The sequence below is a fragment of the Cupressus sempervirens genome, chromosome 7 (assembly GCF_028749045.1).
Source record: "Cupressus sempervirens isolate cs-2001-9-10 chromosome 7, ASM2874904v1, whole genome shotgun sequence".
Lineage (NCBI taxonomy): Eukaryota > Viridiplantae > Streptophyta > Pinopsida > Cupressales > Cupressaceae > Cupressus > Cupressus sempervirens.
In genome coordinates, this window is record NC_143124.1 from 167,701,190 (window position 1) to 167,711,739 (window position 10,550).

The following is a 10,550-nucleotide window of genomic DNA, read 5'->3' on the forward strand; positions in this document are numbered from 1 at the left end:
TCCCCTACTATATCTATTTTTCTCTCCCTCTCCTACTCCCTCTCCCACTACCTACTCTCTCCCCTCCCCTACTCTCTCTCACCCTCTCTCCTCTCCCATCCTCTACTCTCTCTCTTATACGCACTCCCATCCACCCTCTCTCTCTCCTTCTCCCACCACCTACTCTCTTTCTCCCATTCCCTACTCTCTATCTCTTGGGATACTCTCTCCACTCTCCCATCCCCTACTCTATCTCACTCACACACTCACATCCTCCTCTCTCTCTCACTCTCCCTCTCCAACCACCTACTCTCTCTCATATTCCCTGCTCTCTCACTCACTCTCTCTCCCATCCTATTCTCTCTCTTCCTCTCCCACTCCCTCTCCCACCCCCTGCTCTCTCTCTCTCTCTCTCTCTCTCTCTCTCCCCTATATACTACTCTCTCTTGGGATACTCTCTCTCCCCTATGCTCTCTCTTTCACACACACACACACACACTCCCACCGCCTCTCTCATCTCTCATCCCCTACTCTCTAGATCTCTCACACACTCCTATCCCCCCTTTCTCTCTACTTCTCCCACTCCCTCTCCCACCACCTACTATCTCTAGATCTATCACTCTATCTCTCCCTCTCTACTCTTTCTCTCCCATCCCCTACTCTCACTCTCTCCGATCCCCTACTCTCTCTAACAACCCTACTCTCTCTCCCACTCTCTCCCATCCCCTACTCACTCTCTCTCTCCCATCCTATACTCTCTCTACCACCCCCTACTCTCTCTCACACTCTCACACTCTCTCCTATCTGCTACTCTCTCTTACACACATTCTCATCCCCCCTCTCTCTCCCTCTCCCACCGCCTACCCTCTCTCCCATTTCCTACTCTTTCTGCCCCCTCCCATCCCCTACTCTCTCTCTTTCACATACACATTCTCTCATCCCCCTCTCTCTTCTCCCATCCCCTACTCTCTAGATATCTCACACACACTCTGATTCTCTCCCTCTCTCCCTCTCCTTGTCCTTCTCCCATTGCCTACTCTCTCTCCCTCTATACTCTCTCTCTCCTATCCCCTACTCTCACTCTCTCTCTCCCCCATCCCCTACTCTCTCTCTTTCACACACACACACACTCTGTCATCCCCCTCTATCTCCTCTCACATACCCTACTCACTAGATCTCTCACACACACTCCTATTCTCCCCTTTCTCTCCCTCTCCCACTGCCTCTCCCATCACCTACTCTCTCGCTCTCACTCTCTCTCCCTCTCTACTCTCTCTCCCATCCCCTACTTTCACTCTCTCTTTCCCATCCCCACTCTCTCTCTTCCACCCCTACTCTCTCTCACACTCTCACACTCTCTTCCATCCCCTACTCTCTCTTACACACACTCCCATCCCCTCTTTGTCTTTCTCTCCCTCTCCCACTTCCTCTCCCACCACCCACTCTCTCTCTCCCCTCTCCCATCCCCTACTATCTCTCTTTCACATACACACACTCACCCCCATCCCCCCTCTCTCTCATCTCCCATCCCCTACTCTCTCTCACTCAGTCTTCCTCTCCCACTCCCTCTTCCAACACCTACTCTCTCTCACACTCTCTCTCAATCTCACTCTCTCCCTCTCTACTCTTTCTACCACCCCCTACTCTCTCTCACACTCTCACACTCTCTCCCATCCCCTACACTCTCTCTTACACACATTCCCATCCCTTATCTTTCTCCTTCTCCCACTCCCTCTCCCACCACCTACTCTCTCTCCCCTCTCCCATCCCCTACTCTCTCTCTTTCACACATACACAAACTCACATTCCCCCTCCCTTCCCCTACTCTCTCCTCTCCCATCCCCTACTCTCTCTCACTCACACACTCTTGTCCTCCTTTCTCTCCCATCCCCTACTCTCAATCTCTCTCCCATCTCATACTCTCTTTGTCACCCCCTACTCTCTCTCCCATCCCCTACTCTCTCTCTTACACACATTCCCATCCCCATCCCCCCTCTCTCTCTCTTCCACTCCCTCTCCCACCACCTACTCTCTCTCCCATTCCCTACTCTTTCTCTCTCTCTCCTCTCCCATCCCCTACACTCTCTCCCTCTCTACTCTCTCTCCCATCTCCTACTCTCACCCTCTCTCGCATCCCCTACTCTCTCACACACTCTATCCCATGCCCTACTCTCTCTCTCTCTCTCTCTCTCACACACACACACACACACACACACTCCCATTCCCCTCTCTCTCCTTATCCCATTCCCTCTCCCAATGCCTACTCTCTCTCGAGCTACTCTCTCTCTCTCCCCCCTGTCACATCCCCTACTCTCTCTCTTTCACAGGCACACACTTCCATCTCCCTCTCTACTCTCCCATACCCTACTCTCTATCACACACACACTCCCATCCTCCTCTCTTTCTCTCACTCTTCCTCTCCCACTCCCTCTACTACCATCTACTCTCTCTCTCTCTCTCTCTCTCCCCCGTCTTCTACTATTAATCTCTCTCTCCCATCTCATACTCTCTCTACCACCCCTATTCTCTCTCACACTTCCTCTCTATTCCCTCCCCTACTCTCTCTTCCCTCTCCCATCCCTTACTTTCTCTCTCTACCACCCCTACTCTCTTGCACACTCTCATACTCTCTCCCTTTCCCTACTCTCTCTCAAATACACACTCTCATCCTCCTCTCTCTCTCACTCTCCCTCTTCCACTCCTTCTCCCACTACCTACTCTCTCTCTCTCTCCCCAAATCCCCTACTCTCAATCCCTCTCTCCCATATCATGCTCTGTCTCTTCCACCCCTACACTCTCTCACAATTCCTCTCTCTCTCATCCTCTACTCTCAATCTCTATCTCCTATCTCATACTCTCTATACCACCCCTACTCTCTCTCTCCCATCTTGTACTCTTTTCACCACCACTACCCTCTATCACATACTTCCTCTCTCTCCCATACCCTACTCTCTCTCTCTCCCCTGTCCCATCCCCTCCTTTCTCTCTCTCTCACATAGACACACACTCCCATCCCCCTCTCCTCTCTCTTTCTCTCTCTCACTCTACCTCTCTCCTTCCCTCTTTATGCACTATTTAGGTCTTAATAGTGTGTGTGTGTGTGCTATAATGCATGCATTCTATAGGGCATACACGCTACTTAAAGCTTTGCATTCTACCAAGCCTAAGGCTTGGTTTTGCCTGGGGATCCAACCAAAAGGTTTGGAGTCTATAAACTAGTCTCAGATGTGATTTGCTACAAACATACCAAAAATGATTGAATTTTTGTGTGTGCTCTCTTTCAAGTTTCCTCCTGGTTGAGCATTAATAAAATTAGGTTACATGACATTGTAGGTCTTTGTGTTACCTATATAACCATATAATTTAATTTTTATTTGAATTATTTCAAGCCTCTCAACTATAATTTCTTTTGAACGTATGTCCATTTTTTGTCAAAAACCAATATGTACTAATTGGGTTATAGATTTTAGATCATTCATCAAATTTTGCAACCACTTAGTTTTTTAGAAACTAGACTCCATTCCACACACTTTGAGAAAAAGAAATTTTGATTGTAGATTAGTTTTCAATCATTTCTAGGGGAAGCACACAAATATGTGTTATTTTTGGGATGTATCTAATTAAAAAATTTATTAAAAAAATACGCATTAGAAAATTACCCAAAAAATATAGGATAAACTACATAGTGTTAGGTAACTTTTGACCAAAGAAATTAAATAATTTTTTTTTAAAAGTTAAATTTTAGGGTTGCCACACTTTGTATCATGTTATATTTTTTGGAATAAATAGTACCACTTTCTTTGACCTCCCTTTTGAGGACCTAAAATTAAACCATTTTGACAAAAAAATAGTAGTTTAGAAACTAGATTCAAAGGACTATTACTTTTTTTTCTTTCATATCTTAAAATTTTGAGTGTAAGCATCTTCAAATTCTTGTTGAAGTTTAGAAATTTCTTATTTTAGAAAATCAGTGTCCAATTATATCCCCCTTTTGGCACCACAACTTGGTATAGTTACCCCAACACTTTATTGTTAGGATATATCTTTAAATTCATTTGACATTTTTGACATTCCGATTTGCTGAGGAAACTTATTAAAGGCGAGTAAAATCTCAGTGCTCGTCTTTGGAATTGGTCCTGTTGTGTTTCCTTTTTGCAGTGCTCACCCTGTTGTGAGCAATAAATTTCTTACAACTTTCTAGTAGTGAAATAGTAACCACCATAGATGTTGAAGATATCTAAGGGTAAACACTATTTTGGGAACTTGAGAAAACAAAATGAATAGTCTATTAAAAGGTTCCAAAAAGGGGATTTTAAAAATGATTTTCTTTCTTGATTATAAGGAAGAAGCATATAATCCAAAAATTTCTTAGGGAAAAAATTTTATAGGTCACTAATTAGGGTTTTCTTAGGGTTAACAAAATTTTAAAAATACCAATCCCTAATTTGTACAAAAGGAATGAATAACAATCATTGTAAAACATATTTAGAAAAGCATGAAATGAAAACATGACCAACACTTGGTACCCATCTATTGATGGAAATTGTGTAGGAAAAGCCATTATTTATCCTAGTTGATAAAGTCTAGTTATTTGAGAGTATAACTAAAGTCCCCAATGTTAACAACCTTACTCCTAATAAGGTGTGTGACCATTTTCATCTCCTAGAAGATTATTAGAAGGAGATTACAGGAGGACCTAAGGAGGATGAAGCATGGTTGTTTTGACCATAGTGGGCACTAAAATGTTTCTTGCATATCATGAGCCCAATCAAAATTGCATTATCTATGTTTTTTGATGGAGCCACATCATAAAGATACAAGCAGTTGTGAAGGAAGGGCTCATACTTCTCCCAACCAATTAGTAGATTCACTTGAGTATCTTTTGCTACTAGTTTCATAAAGTGAGATTCATCTCACCTTTGTAAATATTTTAGGTTATGTGTGTGTTTAGCTTAGTCATATTTCCTTTCTTTCCTTCTTTCTATGTTTTTTATTTTGTTTTGTTTTGCCAACCTTGTTTGCCCACCACCTATATGCATAAAATCTCCCTATGCTACTTTAGACTCTACAACCCAGTGGACTTGGCACTGATCTTTTATATTTGGTATTTCTATAATAGAGGAAGTAGGTAGTCTATTTTTGCATGTGTGTTATTTTTGAGCTTTTTGTGAATCTAGAGATTGCTAGGTTCCTGCCGAGGTACTAACATGCCTAGTTCCCTAGTTAGAGCCAGCTCTGGCCATGATTTTAGTCCCCTATATTTCTCAATATTCTAGGATTAGGGTTGAGTTAGTGTGATGCCAGTTCTATGTTTAGTTTTCCCTTAAGAAACTTCTATTCTCACCTATTACTTTATATGAACCTAGGTGTGAAATTAAAATAAATGTATGGATTTATTCATATTAGGTAATTAGGAAAAGGGAGGATAAGTCTATCCATTTCCTAGATGAGAAGGAAGTTTGTTTTGAAACCTTGATACTTTAAGCAAGAGTTCATGGTGAAGACAAGATGCATTCAAAAGGAAGATTATACTCATATTCAAAATAAAAGATGGTATATAAAATTGAGGATTGAGACTTAAAGATGATATGTGAATCATTAGAATGAGATTTAAGAAGAATTAGTTGAATTTGACATAAAGTGAACATTGAAAAATGGAGAAATGATGTAAACAACTAGGTAAAAGGTGGTATGAATCTCCTTGAAATCAAATTGATGACTCATATTTGATCTAACTGTATATGTTGCTAAGTTGAGAAGGAAATGGATCAAGGATTAAATTTAGATCATCAAATGAAGATTAGATCAATAGATGACATTTTAAGATGAAATTATAAGTACTCAATGATGCATCTCCTCAACCATTGGATCTCACAAAGATCTATGTTCATCATTATGTCTCTTTCTAGAGTTGCATGATTGATTACCATAGCTACATAATTAGAGATCAACATGAGTCCCTTTGGGACATTTCATTTTACTAATAGTATACTTGTTAGACAAAATGATAGGTATCTTTATTCAACTGGTTTTATATAAAATAGATCCAAGCTTTTAAGATTTTATTTTCACTGTTGATCGTAAGATAAAATGATGGTAGTTGCTATATCATTATAAAAAGTTTTTCAATTGTTAATCTATAAAATATAATGAGAAAGACATATGTGTCCTACTAGGTCCATCATATTCCACAAGATATTGTTAGAACCTAATCACAAAGTTTCACAAAGGAAAGTAGTCTAATGTCAATTTCTCTAGGCAATGAAATAGTGCCACCTTTCTGCCATGATGTAAAAAGATGGACCCACATTCCAGAGAAGAAAAAAGAGTTAAGGTCTTGTAATCTTAGTCATTAGATCATAAATATCAATGATCATTACATGGTTGCAAGGATTAAAGATAAAACTTGGCTTAATATGGAAAACAAGCGAAAACCAATGAATGCATGGTTGTGAATGTTAAGAAGAAACCCAAAGATCAGGAAGTGATAGAGAAAAACCATATAATTCACATGATCATAGGGTTGAAGGTAGGTTAAGTTAATCAAAAGTCAAATCTATGAAGTAGAAAAAACTAAAGATCGCATGGTCATGGGAAATTAAGAGTAACCTAAAGTCAAGGTTGTGACAATGCGAGAGACAACGATGCTTAAGGTAAACATTACTTACAAGGTTGGTAGTTAAGAAGCATTAAAAACATTTTATGTCATGATCTAATGAAATTATTAATAGCTAAAACTTTTTAAAAAAAAGTCTCATGGTCACTGGTGGTTAGAGATAACCTAGAGTTAGCATGACAAAGCAATAAAAGCTAGTGATCACATGGTTGTGGGAGTTAAATGAAATTTTGAGTTAACATAGACAAACAATGAAAATAGATTTATTTTATCATCACATTGGAAGAAGATATCATGTGAAGAACAAGAAGCCATGAGGAAAAATATAGAGCATTATTATGCTTTAATCATTATCATTAATTTGAGATTGATGGCTAGAATTTAAAATTGCAACGATCGTTGGAATTAAAATTATATGAATATGTTGCCAATAGATTAGAGAAGAATATTAACCATTTTGAGGATTTCTAGTCATTTTTGATTTATTTATTTGATGTATTGAATTGTAATCAATGGCTATTGGATATCTAAGTGATTCAAGTGTTGTGTTAATGTAACTGATAAATTTGAAACTGGCTAAGAACCCTAAGAGGGTACTATATATATGTAATTTTCTAAGTTAATAGAAAGAATTGACAACTTTGTCTAACTCCCCCACTAAATTTCAAGATGTTGAGTGATAATCAAAGAGTTAGATGGAATGAAGGATTTGTATGATGTCTACAATTAGGTAATGTGATTTTCTAATTCCATTTAGTACTAGCATGCCTAGATTTCCTTCATTTTCTCCTTTAGCTGAGCTAACCTTGCATTTTAGCTTAGTTTCTATGGGATTGTAGTACAAAAGTATTTGAAGTTGGTGATATCTTACTAGATTACATTTTAGTGGAGAGTTATCAGTCAAGGTGGATTCCATTATATCTTTCATTAGCATCTCAACTCTATCTCTAGATTCCATTTTAGTAGGACTAATCTACACTCAAAAGTAAGAGTAAATGTTAGAAGAACTTCAAGGTAGCTTGTGATATCCATTCCACTAGGTGTTAAAGTTTTCCCAAATCTATTTCTTCCTAGTGTTTTTTCAGTTATGAGCGTCCTCATTTATCCTCTTCTTCTCTAAGGTTACAAGAAAACTCCCTATCCCAATGATCTATCAAAAATACAATGCATTGAATATATTTCATATAAGGGAGTTGTACCTTAAAATTTAGAGGGAAATGATATAACACATACACTTACCCACTTGTTGGTAATATTATTTTGTTTGCTCACATTCTGGGCATCTAGATTCAAGGTAAAGCTAAGTTAGCTAGAGGGACAAACTGTTAACCAATAGTTTGTGGTAACTTTGCTAGGGATTGGAATTTAAGACCAGTTCTTGGTTTCTCATTCTCAAAAATCTAAAGGTTTCATCTCTAGGATGAAGACTAACATCTCTATATGAAGGATCTATTCCCTTCGGTCTAAGAAGGTCTAGTATAACTCAATGGCCATGCTAAATTCAAAGACTGGGAGAAAACCAAGGCCTAAACCCACTCTCCAAGAATTCAATTAGACTACTAATAAATTGTTGCAAGAGCTTGTTATTTTATATAATGAAATCATCTCACATGCCATCCAAAAATATATCAACATTAAAGATGATCATATTTCTACATCCTTGTGGAAATATCTGTGCTCCAAATTCCACAAGCGTAAAGAAATACAAAGAGAAGAGAAAAGTTAAAGCAAGGAAGGTTGAATCTCATCCGTACTCTTGAAGAACTTCATGCCATAGATGACAAGGTTCTTCATGAGCTTTTTGTTTAGTATAGAGAAAGCATCTCCTATGCGGTCCCAAATAACATCGACATTCAATATGATCATATGTCAAATATGTTTTGGAAAAACATATGTAATTGTTTCTATAGACTCAAGGACCTATAAGAAGCTTAAAGAAAGAGGCTTAAAAAAGTGTAGAAAATTAAACATTAAGAACCCTTCATGAATTCACCTAAATGTATTCCTTATGTTTTTCAAATGTCTAAAGAGAAGGTAAAATTTCTTGATATTTTAGAAAGAGAGAATAAGTCTTCATCAGATACATTTGTTGGAGCAAAACTCAAATCAAAGGTGGATGATTGTGATCCTATACTGAAGCATCCATTCAATGATGAAGAACCAAGAGGAGAGAATTCAATATTATTGCAGGAGATATGCAAGGAGTGATCTATGAAGAAACCTTACCACTATGAAGAAGAGATCAAGAAAAAAGGTAACATTGTTTAATGGTAAGGAGTCCTCTCCTAAGTAGGATTTAACTAAACAAGGAAATATGGTTGTCAACTGTCAGCCCTTAGCCTCTTCTACATCAATATTGGGTATAAGTCCTCCTTCCAAAGAGAAAGAAGCTATTTGTTGAATCTTTTCAATCCTCAAAATGAAATAATCACTTGATGGCCTAAGTACAAATCCAAATAAAGTTGAATAAGGGCCTTTAATGGTTGATTTTTCTCCCTTTCTTATTTGTTTATTCCTATTTTTTTCATTCTTGAACACAAAAATGATGCATTGGAGGATAGGGAGAATGGATATTACTGCATAGATGATGGTGGTCTTATTCTTGAATATAATGAAGTGGGTAGCCATCCAATGTTGGAACTTGTGTGGGAAATTCCTTTCTCTACCCTGGTTGATAAAGTCCATTTATGTGAGAGTGAAACTAAATTCCATAGTGCTAACCACCTTACTCCTAACAAGGAGGTGTGTGACCATTTTCATCTCCTAGAATATTATTAGAAGGATACTATAAGATGACCCAAGGAGAATGAAATAATCTATGATGAAGCATGGTTGCTTGGACCAGAGTGGGCACTCAAATGTTTCATGCATATCATGAGCCTAATCAAAATTTTAGTATCCATGTTCTCTAAAGGAGCTACATCACAAAGATGTAAGTAGCTACAAAGGAAGAGCATATGCCTCCTCCAATGATTAAAAGGATTGACTTTAGTATCCTTTTTTTTGGTTTCATAAGGTGAGATTCATCTTACCTTTTTAAATATATTAGGTATGTGTTTAGTTTCCTTGTGTTTCCTTGCTTACCTTATTTCTATGTGTTTTCTTTTCTTTTTTTTTGGCTTCCCTATTTCCCCACCGCCCAAATTCATAACCTCTCCCTATGCTACTTTAGACTCTGCAAGCCAATAGACAAGGAACTTATCTTTTCTATTTGGCATTTTCTATAATAAAGGAAGTATGTAGGCTATTTTTGTGTGTGGCTTTGCTAATATTTTTGCAAACCAAGAGATTGCTAGGTTCCTGCCTAGGCACTAACATGCCTAGTTCCTTAGAAAGAGACAATTTCTCCCATGATTCTAGTACCCTATATTACTCAAACTTCTAAGATTAGATTTCATTCAGTGCAAAGTCAAGTCTAACATTAAGGAGCTTCTCTTCTCATCTATTCCTTTATGTGCACCTAGGTGGGCAATTAAAATAAATCTATGCATTTTTTCATATTATGTGATTAGGAAAGGGAGGGTATGTCTATGCATTTCCTAGATGAGAAAGAATTTTTTTATAAAACCCTAATACTTTATGTAAGAGTTCATGGTGAAGACAAAATTCATTTAAGGGGAAGACTATACTCATATTTAGAACAAAAGGTGATAGAGAACATCAATGGTTGAGACTTAAAGATGATATGAAGATCATGAGAATTAATTACAAGAGGGATTAGTTGAATTTGATGCAGAGTGAACACTAAAAGATATAGAAATGATAAAAATAACTAGGGCAAATGTGGTATGAATCTCCTTGAAATTAAATTGGTGGCTAATATTTGATTCGACTTTCTATGTTGCTATGTTAATAAGTCAAATGTCTTAGGGATAAAATTCATAGAATCAAATGAAGACTAGATGAATGGATGACACTTTAAGATGAAATTATAAGTACTCAATGATGCATCTCC